Source organism: Emydura macquarii, unplaced genomic scaffold, assembly GCF_026122565.2.
Source record: "Emydura macquarii macquarii isolate MOO-44397 ecotype Brisbane River unplaced genomic scaffold, CSIRO-AGI_Emac_v2 contig_2199, whole genome shotgun sequence".
In the NCBI taxonomy this organism is placed as follows: Eukaryota; Metazoa; Chordata; order Testudines; family Chelidae; genus Emydura; species Emydura macquarii.
In genome coordinates this window covers 734,380-749,385 of record NW_027132336.1, presented here as the reverse complement: position 1 = coordinate 749,385, position 15,006 = coordinate 734,380, and positions in this window count along the sequence as shown.

Genomic DNA, 15,006 nt, shown 5'->3' with positions numbered 1-15,006 from the left:
ACTTAAGTGTTACTATGCCAAATGTCACACTGGCTAATATTTAGGCACCCTGCTGCTTACTAGAGTTCACAACCTCCAGTTACGTGCACAGGCGTCCCCTGCACTGTATGGGGAGTTAGGTGCCTAAAACAGAGCTTCACAAAAGCCAGCACATGGAGCCCAAACAAGCCAGTAGGAAATGCTGATTAGAGGGATGTGGCCTACGGCTCGCCCCGTGACAACTACCGATGATCAGAAAAGCCTATTCCTTCTTGCATGGCGCTCTGGAAAAAGTTTGTGACAGACAGAGCATTGCTGTCCAGGATGTGGTTATCCAGAACCCAACAAGATGAAGTAAATGGAGGGGAGTGGACACTATAAGCTGACAGACGCTATGCCAGTACACTTCATGGGGAATTGAGCAGCTGGCTCTGAGGGATACTATTTGTCACTATTTCTAAGTCAGTCCCCCAGAAATGTTTGTATGTCAGAGACTCTTCCTTGACATTTTGAAGGTTTTTCTACTAGCTCTAGTTTTAACCTTTTGTCATGTGGAAAACTAAGCATTTCTTCCTAGTTTTGGTTTTCTGATTTACCCAGTTTCTAATCCATGACAGAACTTTACCACTCATCCATGATTTCTTAATTTAAGCAAGTGTTGTGAGGGACTTTGTGAAAGACTTATTGAACATTAAAATAATCCAGCAGATTATTCATTATCTACTATTTCACTGATATGCCCAGAGAAATCTAGTAGATTAGAGAAGCAGTTTTCCTTTACAGAAGCCAGATTTGTTTACCAGCATCCTATCATGTTTATCTAAGGGCTTTATAACTTTATTTAATGATCAATTCAACCAGCCATCTTTCTACTAAAATAAGGCAGTCAGGTTTGTAATTCACAGAAACATTCTCCAGCATTATTTTAAAAAATAGGTATAAATCCTGACTATCTTCCAGTCCTCTGGGATAACATCTGATTTTAAGGACAGATGGCATTTTTTTAAGCAGCATATCCCCTTCAATCTCAAATTCTGTAAGAAATCTTGGAACTGCCAATGTGTCATTTATCTGCGAATAAGAAAGAGGAAAAACATAATGAGTGCTAAAACTACTCACCAGTTTAAAGAGGTGAAGATGCAGCTGCCAACTGGAAAGCAGCCAGATTAGGACTACAGCTCTTGGTTTCTGCAAAGTTTAAAAGCATCAGCTATTAGAAAGGCATGTTGGGAAACATTCCTCAAAGATAGTGACCCTACAGTAGGGGAAGGACACTAGTTATTAGGAAGTTTCAAAGAAAGAGTCCCGGGGAAAGGACTGAATTCCTACCATTCTGTGGGTCAGGGATTTAACTGAATATCTTATACTGATGTGATATAATATCATATCAGTTATATCTTTAACTGATATCCCAAGGTTTTCAAAACTGGAATAATTAAGATTTTGGTTCCTTCTGATATTATTTACAACTGGTCAGTTTTCTGAATTGCAAGATTTGACATTTGTTTTGCCTTGAAAATTTGCCAAAAAAAGCAAATGCAATTTTGGGTTGCATTAACAGAAGCATAGCATGCAAGTCATGGGAGGTGATAGCACCACTCTACTCAGTGCTGGTTAGGCCTCAGCTGGAGTACTGTGTCCAATTTTGGTCACTGCTGTATAGAAAGGATGTAGAGAAACTGGAAAGGATCTGGAGGTGAGTGACCAAGATGACGAAAGGGTTGGAATGCGAGCCATTTGAGCAAAGGCTGAAGGAACTGGGTATCTTTAGTTTAGAAAAGAGGAAGTTAAGGAGGGTGAGGACGTGACAACAATCTTCAAATACTTGAAAGCCTGCCATAAAAAAAGATAAAGAAAAATTATTCTCTCTTGCCATAGAGGGCAGGATGAGAGGCAATGATTTCAAACTACAGTATAGCAGATTTAGATCAAATCTCAGGAAAAACTTCCTAACCGTAAGAACAGTAGGACAATGGAACAAACTGCCTAGGGAAATCATGGAAGCTCCTTCACTGGAGGTTATCAAAAAGAGGCTGAATAGCCATCTGTCTTGGATGGATTAGACACAAAAAAATTCTGCATCTTGGCATGAGGTTAGACTAGATGACCGGTGTGGTCCCTTCTAACCCTAGTTTCCTAATTTTGTAGAGGTTTTTCAGCCAGCTCTGATATATTTCTATAATAAAAACTGGGATTATCACTACGAGGCAGCCAGTGTCCCACCAATAGCCTTCCCCCACTAATATGACAAGTACTATCCAGTCCGGTGACTTGTTCTACAATTTATCAAATTGTTTCAGTAACCTTCTTGACACCTTAATTTCCAACAGTGCCTCCACTTCATTACCTGCAAACAGGAGATCTGGAATAGGGTAGTTTGCCTCAATAAACAGAGTAGGATCAGACTCATGATCTTTGCTCTAGCTTCCCAGCTGACTCCTTGCATATTTTAAACTACAAATACCAAAGGGGCATGCTTTTCCAATTAAGCGTTGAGTTTTAACAGGCAAACATATGATTCTCTGTACTATACTGTAAAACAGCTTTAAAAAAACCTCAACAACTGTAAAGGCTTATCTTTGCAATACACATCCTATGCTTGACAGTCAAATGGGGATTGCTTTCCTGCATACCGTTGACCTATTTGTTACTGCTAACTTATGTATCACTTCCTCCTTCTGTTGAAAGTATGATACAGCAGAGCTAAAAACATGTTATGCTGCCAATATTGCATTTAGGAAAAAGAAAAACCCTAAAATTAGCGTTCGAATAGGAAAAGAAAAAGGAGTTTCTGAAGCTTGATCTACACATAAGGCTTTGTACCAGCATAGCTATTTTGGTTAGGGGTATGTGTATATATATATTTATATATATATTTTTTTTTACTGAAAATACAATCCCTGGTGTGGATGCAGTCTTCTTCACAAAGCACCGTTATATTAATATAACTGCATTCACACTAAGGGGATTGTCCTGTTTTAACTGTATCAGCATAGTTAAAGCAGCAAAACTTGTCTGTGTACACAAGCCTTAATAAACTAATAGGTTATGATTTAAGACTCTCTCTAAGGAGTTTACATCCAAAATTGACCTAACATGAAATTGATACATAATACAGGGACATTTTGTGACAATATTCTGCATGATATAGGGCAGTGGTTCTCACCCATGGGTACACATACCCCTGGGGGTATGCAGAGGTCTTCCAGGGGGTATATCAACTCATCTAGATATTTGCCTTGTTTTACAACAGACTACATAAAAAGCATTAGTGACGTCCATACAAACTAAAATTTCATACAGATAATTACTTGGTTATACCACTCTATATACACTATACACTGAAATGTAAGTACAATATTTATATTCCAATTGATTTAAATGAGAAAAAATGAGAAAACAAGCAATTTTTCTGTAATACTGTGCTGTGACGCTTCTGCATTTTCATGTCTGATTTTGTAAACAAGTAGTTTTTAAGTGAGGTGAAACTTGGGGGCATGCCAGACAAATCAGACTCCTGAAAGGGTTACAGTAGTCTGGAATGGTTGAGAGTCACTGAGATGAGATACTCACCCTATCATGCCTGGAGTATAGGGAGGTGACTGTCCTACAGGGAGGAAGGAAGCGACTATTTTTCAAGAGGCTCATTTAGAGGGCAGGAGCCAGGTCTCTGCTCTCTTTGTTTTAAAACCAAAGGGTCTTTGAGAAGAGAGTTCCCATGAGTGGATAGAAGCGAGCTCCCCAATGCCAAGGATGAATTTGGGAAGGACCTGTATTTTCTCAGAATTATTTTGTGAGGATGGAATCTCAGGGAAGTCTTTCCCCAGAAGGGGGAGTGTCTGTATTCACAGATTTCTGAGAGTTTCTGGGGTGGGTCACTGATAAGTATTTATGTTTCAAGAACCCCAGAAGCTATAGCCATAGGAAATATGGCAACACACAGGGTGTCAGAAGAATTACTAGTATATTATTGTTATTGCCTTGGAGAACTTAACCAATGAGAGCCCTAACTTTTCCTTCTAAGTGTTAAAAATGTTCTATCAGCTACTAGAAATCCAAGCTAAGGTTGATCAGAGGATGGGGAGGAGCAGGGAAGGGGAGTTATGCACAAAATTTCACCTTTAGGCAAAAAACTAAAAATTTTTATCCAAAACTTGAAATTTTCTGTGGAAGTCAGACGCTTTTTTATTTTTTTGGGGCACTAGAAGTGCAGTGAATTTTCTACTGAAAAACCTCTTTGATGGAAAATTAATTTTGGACCAGCCCTAATCTAAACTCTTATCACTCTCAGACTGATTGACTGAAGGAAAACTTAATCAAACACTTACAATAAATACTGAATAAGACCCCACTTCTGAAGTAAGATCCACCCGGGTGCAAGAGCTGCCCACTTGAATCCTATTGTAAGATGGAGGCCTACAGGCTCCCTGGCTGTTCCTTTGGTTTGTTACCTGGATGGTCCACAAGCATCCTTGAGATTGTCTTCCACTAGAGTCAGTGGGTGAGCCCTGAAGTAAATCAATCCTACTCTGGAGGTTTTTAATTCTTAACTTTTGGTTTACTTACAAGGTGGGTTTCAGGATAGCCTGAATAGGTCACCTACACAGAAAACTCACAACACTCATTGCTTATTATGTTATCTTCTGGTTGTCAGCCTTCCTTAAAGGGAAGTAAATTCAGTGTTTCCCTACAAGGGAGAACAGCCCTCTACCTAGGAGAAGCATTTTCTCCTTGTTACAGCTTGTTTCTCACTTCTCCTCCACCTCTTTCACTGGAAGAGGGGTTGTTAAAGGGCAGCTGCAGTCCTTAATTGGATTTACAGGTCACTAATTAACCTGAGGTAATCTCCTTTCAGTTCATAGGAAAAAGAGCCTTCCCCATTCTAGAGCAGATATATATGCCTTCCACCACTCTCTTGTCACGCATGCTGATAGGGCTCAAAACATCTAAGTTACACCAGAAATTCTGGCAATTTTTTATTCCCCCAACCCACAAAATAGGATAAAAAAGGTTCTGTAAGTCAACATATCCCCCCCACAATCTTTTAGCATCAGAGGTGTAGGACTGGAGGGGACCAGGAGAAGTCATCTAGTCCAGCCCCCGATGCTGAGACAGAGCACTGAGGAAGTACACCTTCCTAGACCATCCCTTACAGGTGTTTGTCTAACCTGTTCTAAAAACCTCAAATGACAGGGATGCCACAGCCTCCCTTGGAAGCCTATTCCAGTACTTAACTATCCTTATAGTTAGACAGTTTTTCCTCATATCTAACCTAAATCTCCCATGCTGCAGTTTACATTTATTATTTCTTGTCCTACCTACAGTGGACCTGGAGAACAACTGATCACAATCCTCTTTATAATTGCCTTTAACATATTTGAAAACTTATCACATTCCCTCCCCCAGGCTTCTTTTCTCAAGAAAAAGCATGCCCAGTTTTATCATGTTATAATTTAGGATGAAATTCTGATACTACAGTAGTGAGAAGCACCTTGCTCCACAAGTTGACACATTGACTTTAATAGTCATGGCTTGTGGAGTAAGGCTCTGTTCAATGATATTAGAATTTGGCCATTGCTATTATAAGAAAAAAAGCATATACAATGAGGGCTTGACTCTCCCCTTTATTACCAGTGTGACTGCGTTGACCTCACAGGAATTACTTCTGATCTACACAGGGGTAAGTCAGAGGAGAATCAGGCAGTGTGTCTAGTGTGGAACTAAACATATTGCTGATAGTTAGACAGATTTTTAAAGAAAAATGAATACTGCTGCTCTGTACAGCCGCTGTTACTGTTACTAAACGCAGCATTCTGATTGTCAGGATCCATGGTGAAGTAAACAGTGCATGAGTCATGGACAGCCTAGCCTCTTTAAATGCCAAGTCACTATTAAAGAAACTGGAAATGACTTGAAATTTTCTTTTACGCTTGTCAAGAATGCATATCTGAGAGATGAGTGAGTCTGCTATCTGAGAGAACACTGCAGTTAGTTTCAGACAGTCTGTGCTTCATCTCCCATTCCCTTGCCTTTTTTTCTCAAAATTCAGTAATTCATAGCATTTAATCATAGCCTTCTGTATGGGCTATGAGACAATGATCGTCTATTGCATTATTCCTCCTTGATAGCTTTTCTGTAAAGTGAAGCGCCCTTTATTTCAGAGAGATCATTATGGGTTGTTGTTTCCCAGCTAATTCTTTATTAACTATCTCATTATGCTCCGAAGAGCGAAAAACTTGTCTCTCTCACACACTGAGACTGGAATTCTCAAGTTCCAAGCTGGCCAGTCTGTCATGGAAAGGTTCGATCAATCCCTTAGAAAATGGAGAAAGGGAAAAAGATTGCGGATTAAACCCACAATCAAGTGCATGGAGTAGATAATTGTGCTTTGCTTATGCCTGATTCAGGCAGCCATACAAACCACAGCTGGTCCCAATCACAGTGGCCTGTCTTGAGTGGAACAGGGAGATCTAAGCATATCACTGGTGCTCAGTTCACTTCCCTACATCCCCGTTCAGTACCAAATCCAATTTAAGCTCCTTGTCCTCGTCTTGAAGCCCTTCACTTGCTAATGTGTAACTACTATAAAGTCTGATGATGCTTATGAGGAGGTAGCAGGGTTGAAGAGCACTACACTATAGCTATTTTCTAATTTTTAGGATGCCCCACGAGAAAATAGAATGAATTCATATCTATCCTCTTTTAGAGCATAGGCATTCTTTCAACAGTAGTAGCATTAAGCTGTCTGGCAAGTTCTCTTTCTAGCCAAAGGAATAAACCTTCCACCAGAGACTACGCAAACAATAGGCTTACCTTGACACCAATACCACTATTTGACTCCTGTATTTGGTGCTTGGCTAAATTGGCACATTAACTAGCATACAATTTCTCACTACCTGAGCAAAAAGTAGACATGGTGTCTCAAGATAAAAAATGGGTCTCTGGGTCCAATGTTTAAAAACATACTCCCACACTTAACCATGATTTTCTGAATTCTTTTTTTAAACAATAAAGGCACCCATATACTCATTAACTAATGTCTGTCTTTCTAGGATGTCTCTTCCCTCTTTATTTTTGCATGAGCTACTCTTATTCTTCTTAGCTCCTTTAGGCAACATTGACTCATTCTGCTTTGGCCCAATTTTGACCCTTCCCCCCCCTTTTTAGGCCTTGAATGATTCCATATATTCTTGTTGGTTTGCCGGTGACTGCATTTCTTGCACACCCACCATTCTCAGTGTCAGACCCTTGATAACGTAAGAAGCTTTTTGATGCATATTCATATTTCTTACCCAAGAAATATCTAGAGCACTCAAACCAACCATAAGCATGATATGCTGTAGATTAAAAAGTGACACCTTTCTTGAAAGGCCAAAGGACTACTAAAGGCAATGTCAAAAACGGGTTGATTAACGGAAATGTTCTACTAACAGTAGTGAGTAGAGAGTAGATAGCATCTGTTCTTGTTTGAATTATTTTCTCTGTAACACACACACACACACACACACACACACACACGGTATAGTTTTAGGGCCTCATTCTCTTCCTCTCACTTACATTGGTGCAACTCCATCAGCTTTAGTTGAGGCACAACTGATTTACACCAAAATGATAGAGGAATCAGGGCCTCTGAATCCATATAATCCCAGAAAAAAAATAGTCTTGGTTATCTGCAAAAGGCTGTCCTATAGATCTCACTTTCTGGTGACATCATGAACCAACTGAGATTAGCTCTTGCATGCCATCATGTTGTTAGAATACTTTGATGTCTGGTACTAAAAGCCATTTTTTGTGTAGTTATCTATTGCCTTTTTAAAAATTGCTCACTGAAAGAACCTTGAAAGCACTTCTTTTATTGACTGAAAAGCTCTGTAAATATCAAGTATCCAAGTCATTGTACAACTACTGTGTGACCTATGAAGAATCAAATAAAAAGAGACCTTGAAGTACAATATAATTTAGCTATGGCAGGATGACTGTGTCTGCTAAAATATGAACATGCAGAGTGCCTTTTCAAAACAACAATATCTGAAAGTTTTTAAATGAAAATACTATCATCATCAGTCATTCAGCACAATAAATTACCACTTGGAACTCACAGTAACAACATAACATCCATTTGACTTTCGGAATACAAATGTTTTATTTGATTTTAAAAAACAGCTTTCCTTTTTAGCAACAGATGAAGCTTCCTATGTAATAAAGGAAGTAGTTGATAATTTAGATGTTGTCAGAAGAGAAGCTGTGAAGTTCTGACTTGAAATCAACTTCACCAAGGTGCATTGGAGTTAAGATCCAGGGTTCAGATTGAGATCCATTATAAACATAAGACTGATCTGGGAAGTACAAACCAGGATCTGAGTTTTCCAGAGGTGGATTTCAGGGACTCTCCATTTGAGTTGACCTCCAGTTGTAAGTTGTTGAATATGGGGAGTGACAAATACAAATTGTGAATTAGTGTATGCATACAAAAAAACACTAGCATGAAAGAAATGTTAAGGCTCAGAAATCAAGTACTGAGAAGTCATTCAATACAGTTTTGAGATTGACAATTCAACCTGAAACTTGCTTTCACTCATTTATCCTAAAAAATACAGGGTCTTTTAAAATCATTTTAAATGGTTTTTTACAGAGTTGTTGTAGCCCAAGCAGTCCCCGGACATAAGAGATAAGGCAGGTGTCGGGAGACTGGGTTGTAGGTGGAGAGGCCTGGTAGAGCAGGAATCAGGCCTACTGACTGAGTCCAAATGGCACCTCCAAAAGAAACCACAACACCAGGACCCACCACATGGACATGCCACAACACTATCATCATCAACCTATAAAGACTACCCCTAACTGGGAGTGAAGTATTTGTACTCTCCAAGGGACTGAACTTCTGCCCAACCACAGAGCCTGATACCATTCTAATATGTGAAGAACTAGAAAATTCTTTCACCAGCACAAAGATAGCACCACCCACAACTACCACATCCCCACTGACAGTCAAAGAAAAGAATCTGACTGGCTGCCCTCCATCAGACAAAACCACATGATCATTATATAGATTGCTACAGGAAAAAAAATTGACTATGAAATCCTCAACAAATATTAAATCAACCACAATCTCTCCACTAGTGAAAGGACAGCTATACAGTCCCTGAAATGCAAGCACCAGATAGTGATCAAACCAGCAGACAAAGGGAATGCCGTCAGTCATTAATCATGACGACTACATCAACAAGGCCAATTCTCTAACACCACCTGCTACAGAGAACTCAAAGAATACCCCACAGCAATCCACAGTGGAATTTAAAGATATAATCAAATCCTTGCCCAGACAACACCAAGAAAAACTCTACAACCTCATCCCACCCAAATCCACCCCAACGACCATCTCCATGCTCCTAAGATACACAAATCAGGGTACCCAGGCAGACCCATCATATATGGTCATGGCACTCTTACTAAATGAATATCAGGAATGTCATAGTAACCTTCCTCAAACCACAGAACACAAAAGAAGAGCCAAGACATTACCGACTTCCTCCAGAAAATCTGCAACATTAACCTCCTCCAGAACACCATCCTTGTCACCATGGCTGGCTGGCTGGCTATACACAAACATCCCTCACCATGACATCGTCGCTGCCTGTCTCAAATACCTACAAGATAATGTACAACATTCAGAAATCCACCGCAATCACATCAAATTCATCCATTTCATCCTCACCCACAACAGTTTTACATTCAATAACAAATACTTTGGCATATTGGGGAGCCATTCTAGTACTCGTGACTGTCCCCATGGTTTGGACAATCTCTTCATAGACTGCCTCGAAGGTGGCTGGGAAAATGCACCATGAAATCAATGATGTACATCAATATTTTAATCCTCTGAACAAATGACCTAAAGCCCCTGATTGATTTCCACAATTCATCCATCAAACTCTTTCTAGAACACTCCCACACTAGCATTAACTTCATGGACAACACAATCAGCTTCAACAATGGAACCCTACAAATGACTATATACAAGAAACCCACGGATCACCACACCTCTCTTCATAAATCCAGCAACCACCCCAGACACACCAAGAAATATGTTACCTACAGCCAGGCACTCAGATACCACAGAATTTGCTCTGATGAGAAAATCTGGGATAAACACTTAGAACCACCTTTATTAAACAAGGACACTCCACTAGAGAAGTAGATCACATCACGCAATGGGCCACACAAATACCCCAGGAAAACCTGCTTCAATATAAAAAAAACCCCTACTGACCACACACCCTTAGTTGACACCTACCATCCCACATTAACACCTATACGAAGTATCAAACATTTGCAACTCATGCTTTATGTGGACCATATCTTGAAAAATATTTTCTGACCCCCCCTCTTCTAACTTTCAAGCAACCTCTCAATCTCTCCAAGCTCATCATTAGAAGCAAGGTTCCCATAGACCAGGACACACCAATTCAAAGCAGCACCAGACCCTGCCAGAACAACATATGCAAAACATTCAGACATATCTGCACTGCTATGATGATCAATACCCCCAACAACATACCTTTCAAGATTCCTGGGTCCTACACATGCTTGTCACTATATGCAGTGTACCTCACCCAGTGCATCAAATGTCCCAACAACAATGTGGAGGAAAACAGACAAGACAATCACTACGTTCTTGAATAAATGTACACAGAAAAATGAGACAAAGACATCCTATTGCTTTGTGAAAATAGTTTACCCACAGGCAATCACTCCATATCTGACCTCTCAGTCTTTGTCCTCAAAGGAAATCTTCATAACACCTTGAAAAGACAAGCATGGGAACATAAATTCATAACTCTGCTGGACACTAAAAACCACGCACTTAATAGAGACACTGGTTTTATGGCTCCTTATAACAATTTGTAACACACCCTACATCCTGCAAACACTTAATTGCCCACTTCATTTTAACAGGTCTCCTACAGCATGTGTGAACCTCTTATGCTAAACAAACAATCTGCCCCATCTTGTATCAGACACTCTGGTTACCTTCTCCAGACCTGAGGAAAAGCTTTGTGTAGCTCAAAAACTTGTCCCGTCCACCAACAGAAGTTGGTCCAATAAAAGATATTTCCTTACTTATCTTGTCTTTTAAATTGTTTGCCTTTGTAAAATAAAAACTAGATTTGGGGTCATATGCTGTTAGTTAATAGTGGTTAAGTGGTGTTTAATCAAATGTTAAATAAATAGTGATGAAACTCTGAAATCCAGGGTGTTTTGTTTTTTTATGTGCAAGTGGATAAATAAAGATTAAAGGAAAAACAATCTCAAATACAAATGGAGTGCACAGAGGGTTATTTTGACTCATTACTATTTTTCCAGTTTAAGCTTCTGTGAAGGTTTTAAATGTCATCTTTGAACTACATGCTCAGAATGACAAGCTGTACACCGAGTCTCCCAGTTCAGTAGTTCTAACACAGAAATATGAAAACTCAAACAACTCTCTGAAATGAACAGAAAATGCTCTCCAACTTTAGGCCAGGTCTATGCCACAAAGTTTTGTCAACATAGCTATGTTTGTCAGGTGTGCAAAAAAGCCACACCCCCTAGCCAGCTTAGCTATGCCAGCAATACCTCCAGTGTAGATCTAGCTATGCCAACAGAAGAGTGCTTCCATCCACACAGCTAACGTAGTTTGGGGAGGTGGTGTTACTATTCTGACAGAATACCTCTTTCTGTTGGTATATGCTATGTCTACACTAGGTGGCTCTGCCAGCATGGCTACCAGCAAAGCATTTGTAGTATAGACAAGGCCTTAATAAAAGCATGAGATAAAGAAAGATGTTATCTATCTGTTAAAACCAATACAAAAGAGAACCCGTTCTGTACTTGAATCGCCAATTATTTTGGGAAAGCCAAAGACTAGAGTGCTGTGTTCATGTCAGAACAACAAGGCCTCTGTGAATCATGCCATCATCACAGGCTAACTTGCTGCGCTTATGACATGGTACAGAAGCCTTGGCAAAGTCACCATCTCTCTACAGGCTACCTTCATGTGCTGACATCAAGGCTTTGTGTAGAATCACGGCTTCACCAATCACTTGTTTGCTGGATGGGTGGGTCTGTGAAGAGCTTTGTTCAGCACATCAGTAAAGGCTAGTTGATGAGACTGGATTCAAGCCCACAAGCCTCTGAAGTCATGTACTCATCACATCCCAGCTTGCAGGGCAGACGTCGAGGCACACAGAACCATGTACCTTTATTGCCTCCTCACGTGCTTTTCTGATGGGCTGTTGTCATGCACACAGGCCTCTGTGAAGTTAGGGCAGGTGGAATTTGTAGAAGTGCCAAAGTAGGATTTGCACTCCTAAGTCACTTATGGGCTCTTGAAAATCCCTCTGCCATCAACACAGGCTTGTTTCCTTCATTCCTGAAGACGTCAGTACAGATTAGCCTCATGAGCCGAAGTCAAGACGCAAAAGTGATTTTAGTGAAGCCATGGCTTCACCACAGGGCAGCCTGCTAAGCTCACGCCAGAGCACACATGGTTCTGTGAAACCCGCTGTTCATCACAAGATTGCTTGTTCTGTCATGGCACACCAGACCTCTGAAGTCAATGATTCACTACTGACTGCTTACTGAGTAGATGACCGCTCTGAAGCCATTGCCTCTTAACACAACTTTAATTTTTACTTCAGGGATCACTAATTACAAAAGTAAAACAAATTCGTTTATTTTTTTAAATATCCTTTAATCCATTCAGTGGTTCCACCAATGATTTTCTCTCACCTTCACATCCTCACCCCCTATGCCTCGTTCAACAAAGCTAAAACTATAAAAGCCTTGCAGTTATCATCTGTAGCAGACAAATTCTCTAAAAAAGCTTATTTGGGGTTTTGTTTCATTTGACACTAACATTAGGCTAGCCTGTGTCTCAGAGAGCTCTTTGTATTGTGCTGTCAGCTTGGATTTCTCAGTGTTACAGGATTGCAGAGATGAAAATTAAATGGCATGTCAAGACTCAATCACAGCAGTGACAGCATCACACCATTAGAGCACTTTTTTTTTTCCTTTTCTTTTTTTGGTTTAAGGCTGCTGAATGGCACTCTCTCCCTATATTTGCAAAGTTTTATATTTTCTACAGCTGTAATAGAACCTACTCTTGGGACCCACAAGCCAGGTATGTGCCTGGAACAAACCCCCAAGGCTTGTGAACGTACAGGGCAGCTATCCACTTACATTCTACTCATACGGAGCGCACCATAGCAACTGCCAGTGCCTCGGACTGTCAGCTCCTCGTATGGTATTGACATGACAAGGCTGCTAGTCATGACGGCTGCTGTTTCAGTCCCCAAAATCTGCCTAAAGCTGATGAGAGATTATATTTTTCAGGTTTTCAGCGTCAAAACCACTTTAACAAAATGTACATTATGTTCTCCATTTCTATCTATGCCTACAGAAGGGGTGGTAACTTTGAGGCATGAGGTCGTCACAACGGCTGGCGCACCTCAAGTTACCTTTCAGAGACTGATTGCTTCCTAATTTGTACATATGTCAATTACACCAATGCAAAATACTTCCCAATCAGAAAGGTGCCATTTTACAGCTACTTTGCACAGATGTAAGGGCCAGGCATAGGACAATCAGTTCCTCTGTCTTATTTTCTTCTAATTTTAAGGGGGTTATTTCTTCTGACTTTCAAGGGTTTTTGCTCTCCTCCCCAGTGCATGTGCGCACACATACTTTTCAACTGCCATTCATTGTTTTATCTGTGCATTACCGAAAAACTCTGATGGACTCCCTGTACTATAAGGCTAATGTACTCAACTTAAAATCACTACTATCTGCTGTAGAAATTGCACTATTCTGGAGTGGTAGCTCAGGGAAACTTTTAAGTCTCAGGTTAATTTCACTTCTGATGCAACAGTTTCCTTCTTTTGTATGGCAGCTTGAAAAGCAGCGTTAAAGGTTGACATCTAAGTTTGCAATCTACTCCGTGGCTTCTAGAGACATGGAATGAATCAATGCTGTCCCTCTGAAAAAAGATCTCAGAGGGCAGCTGTTCATTAGATGTTCCATGGTTTCGATATTTCTCCCACATCTAATGGGTCAATGTGAATGAGGCAGCAATGAACCTGATGAGTCTGAGACCTGGTCTACACTAAAAAGTTAGGTCGACCAAGCTACGTCATTCAGTGGTGTGAAAAATCCATACCGCTGAGCAACACAGAATTCTTCCATCAACCTAGCATCCACCTCTCGGGGAGGTGGATTTCTTCTGCTGTTGTACGTAGTGCCTACACTGAAGTGCTACAGCAACATAGCTGTGCTGCTGCAGTGTTTCAAGTGTAAACAAGCCTCCAATAAATCAATTGCTGCTGTTCATATATGGATTTTCATATGCAAACAAGGGTATTTTTTTAATCTACTATCGATCTCTTCCCCCCCTCATTTTTAAAAAGATCTAATCAGGGAGCAGAAACAGTACCGGGTCTTTCAGGTAACTATTTGCACAGCATGAATAACAAGCAGTGAAAAACAAATAGCTCAAGTGGGTTGTATACAGTCTCCTAGGCTGAAAAATAGTTGTCCAGACTTCTCAAGTCAGACAGAAAAATCTGCTAAATTTTTCCAATCTTTTATTCACAAAATCAAAAACCTAATTCAACTATTTCTCCTGTGAATTATCCTATGATTGCTTGCAAACAGCCTAAGTGATTAAAAGGGGTAAAGTTGCCTCCTGTGGGGCTAAAGCAGAAGTCTGGGCATCAAGAAAAAAGCATGGGTCTTCTTGCTGCCTCTGCCACCAATTTATTGTGTAATCTTAAATCAGTTACTCTCTCTGCGCCTTACTTGCTTCAGCTGTAAAGTAGGGTTAACAAACACTCATCTTTTTGTGGGGTGCTGAATATTAATTCCAGAAGGTTTGTAAAAACTAACACATAAAAGCTTGGACTGAAGGTGTTATACAAAGATTTACTCAGTTAAAAGGAAAATATGCTTAAACTTAGTCCAAGAGTTTGGTTTGTCACAAATTAAATGTTGCCA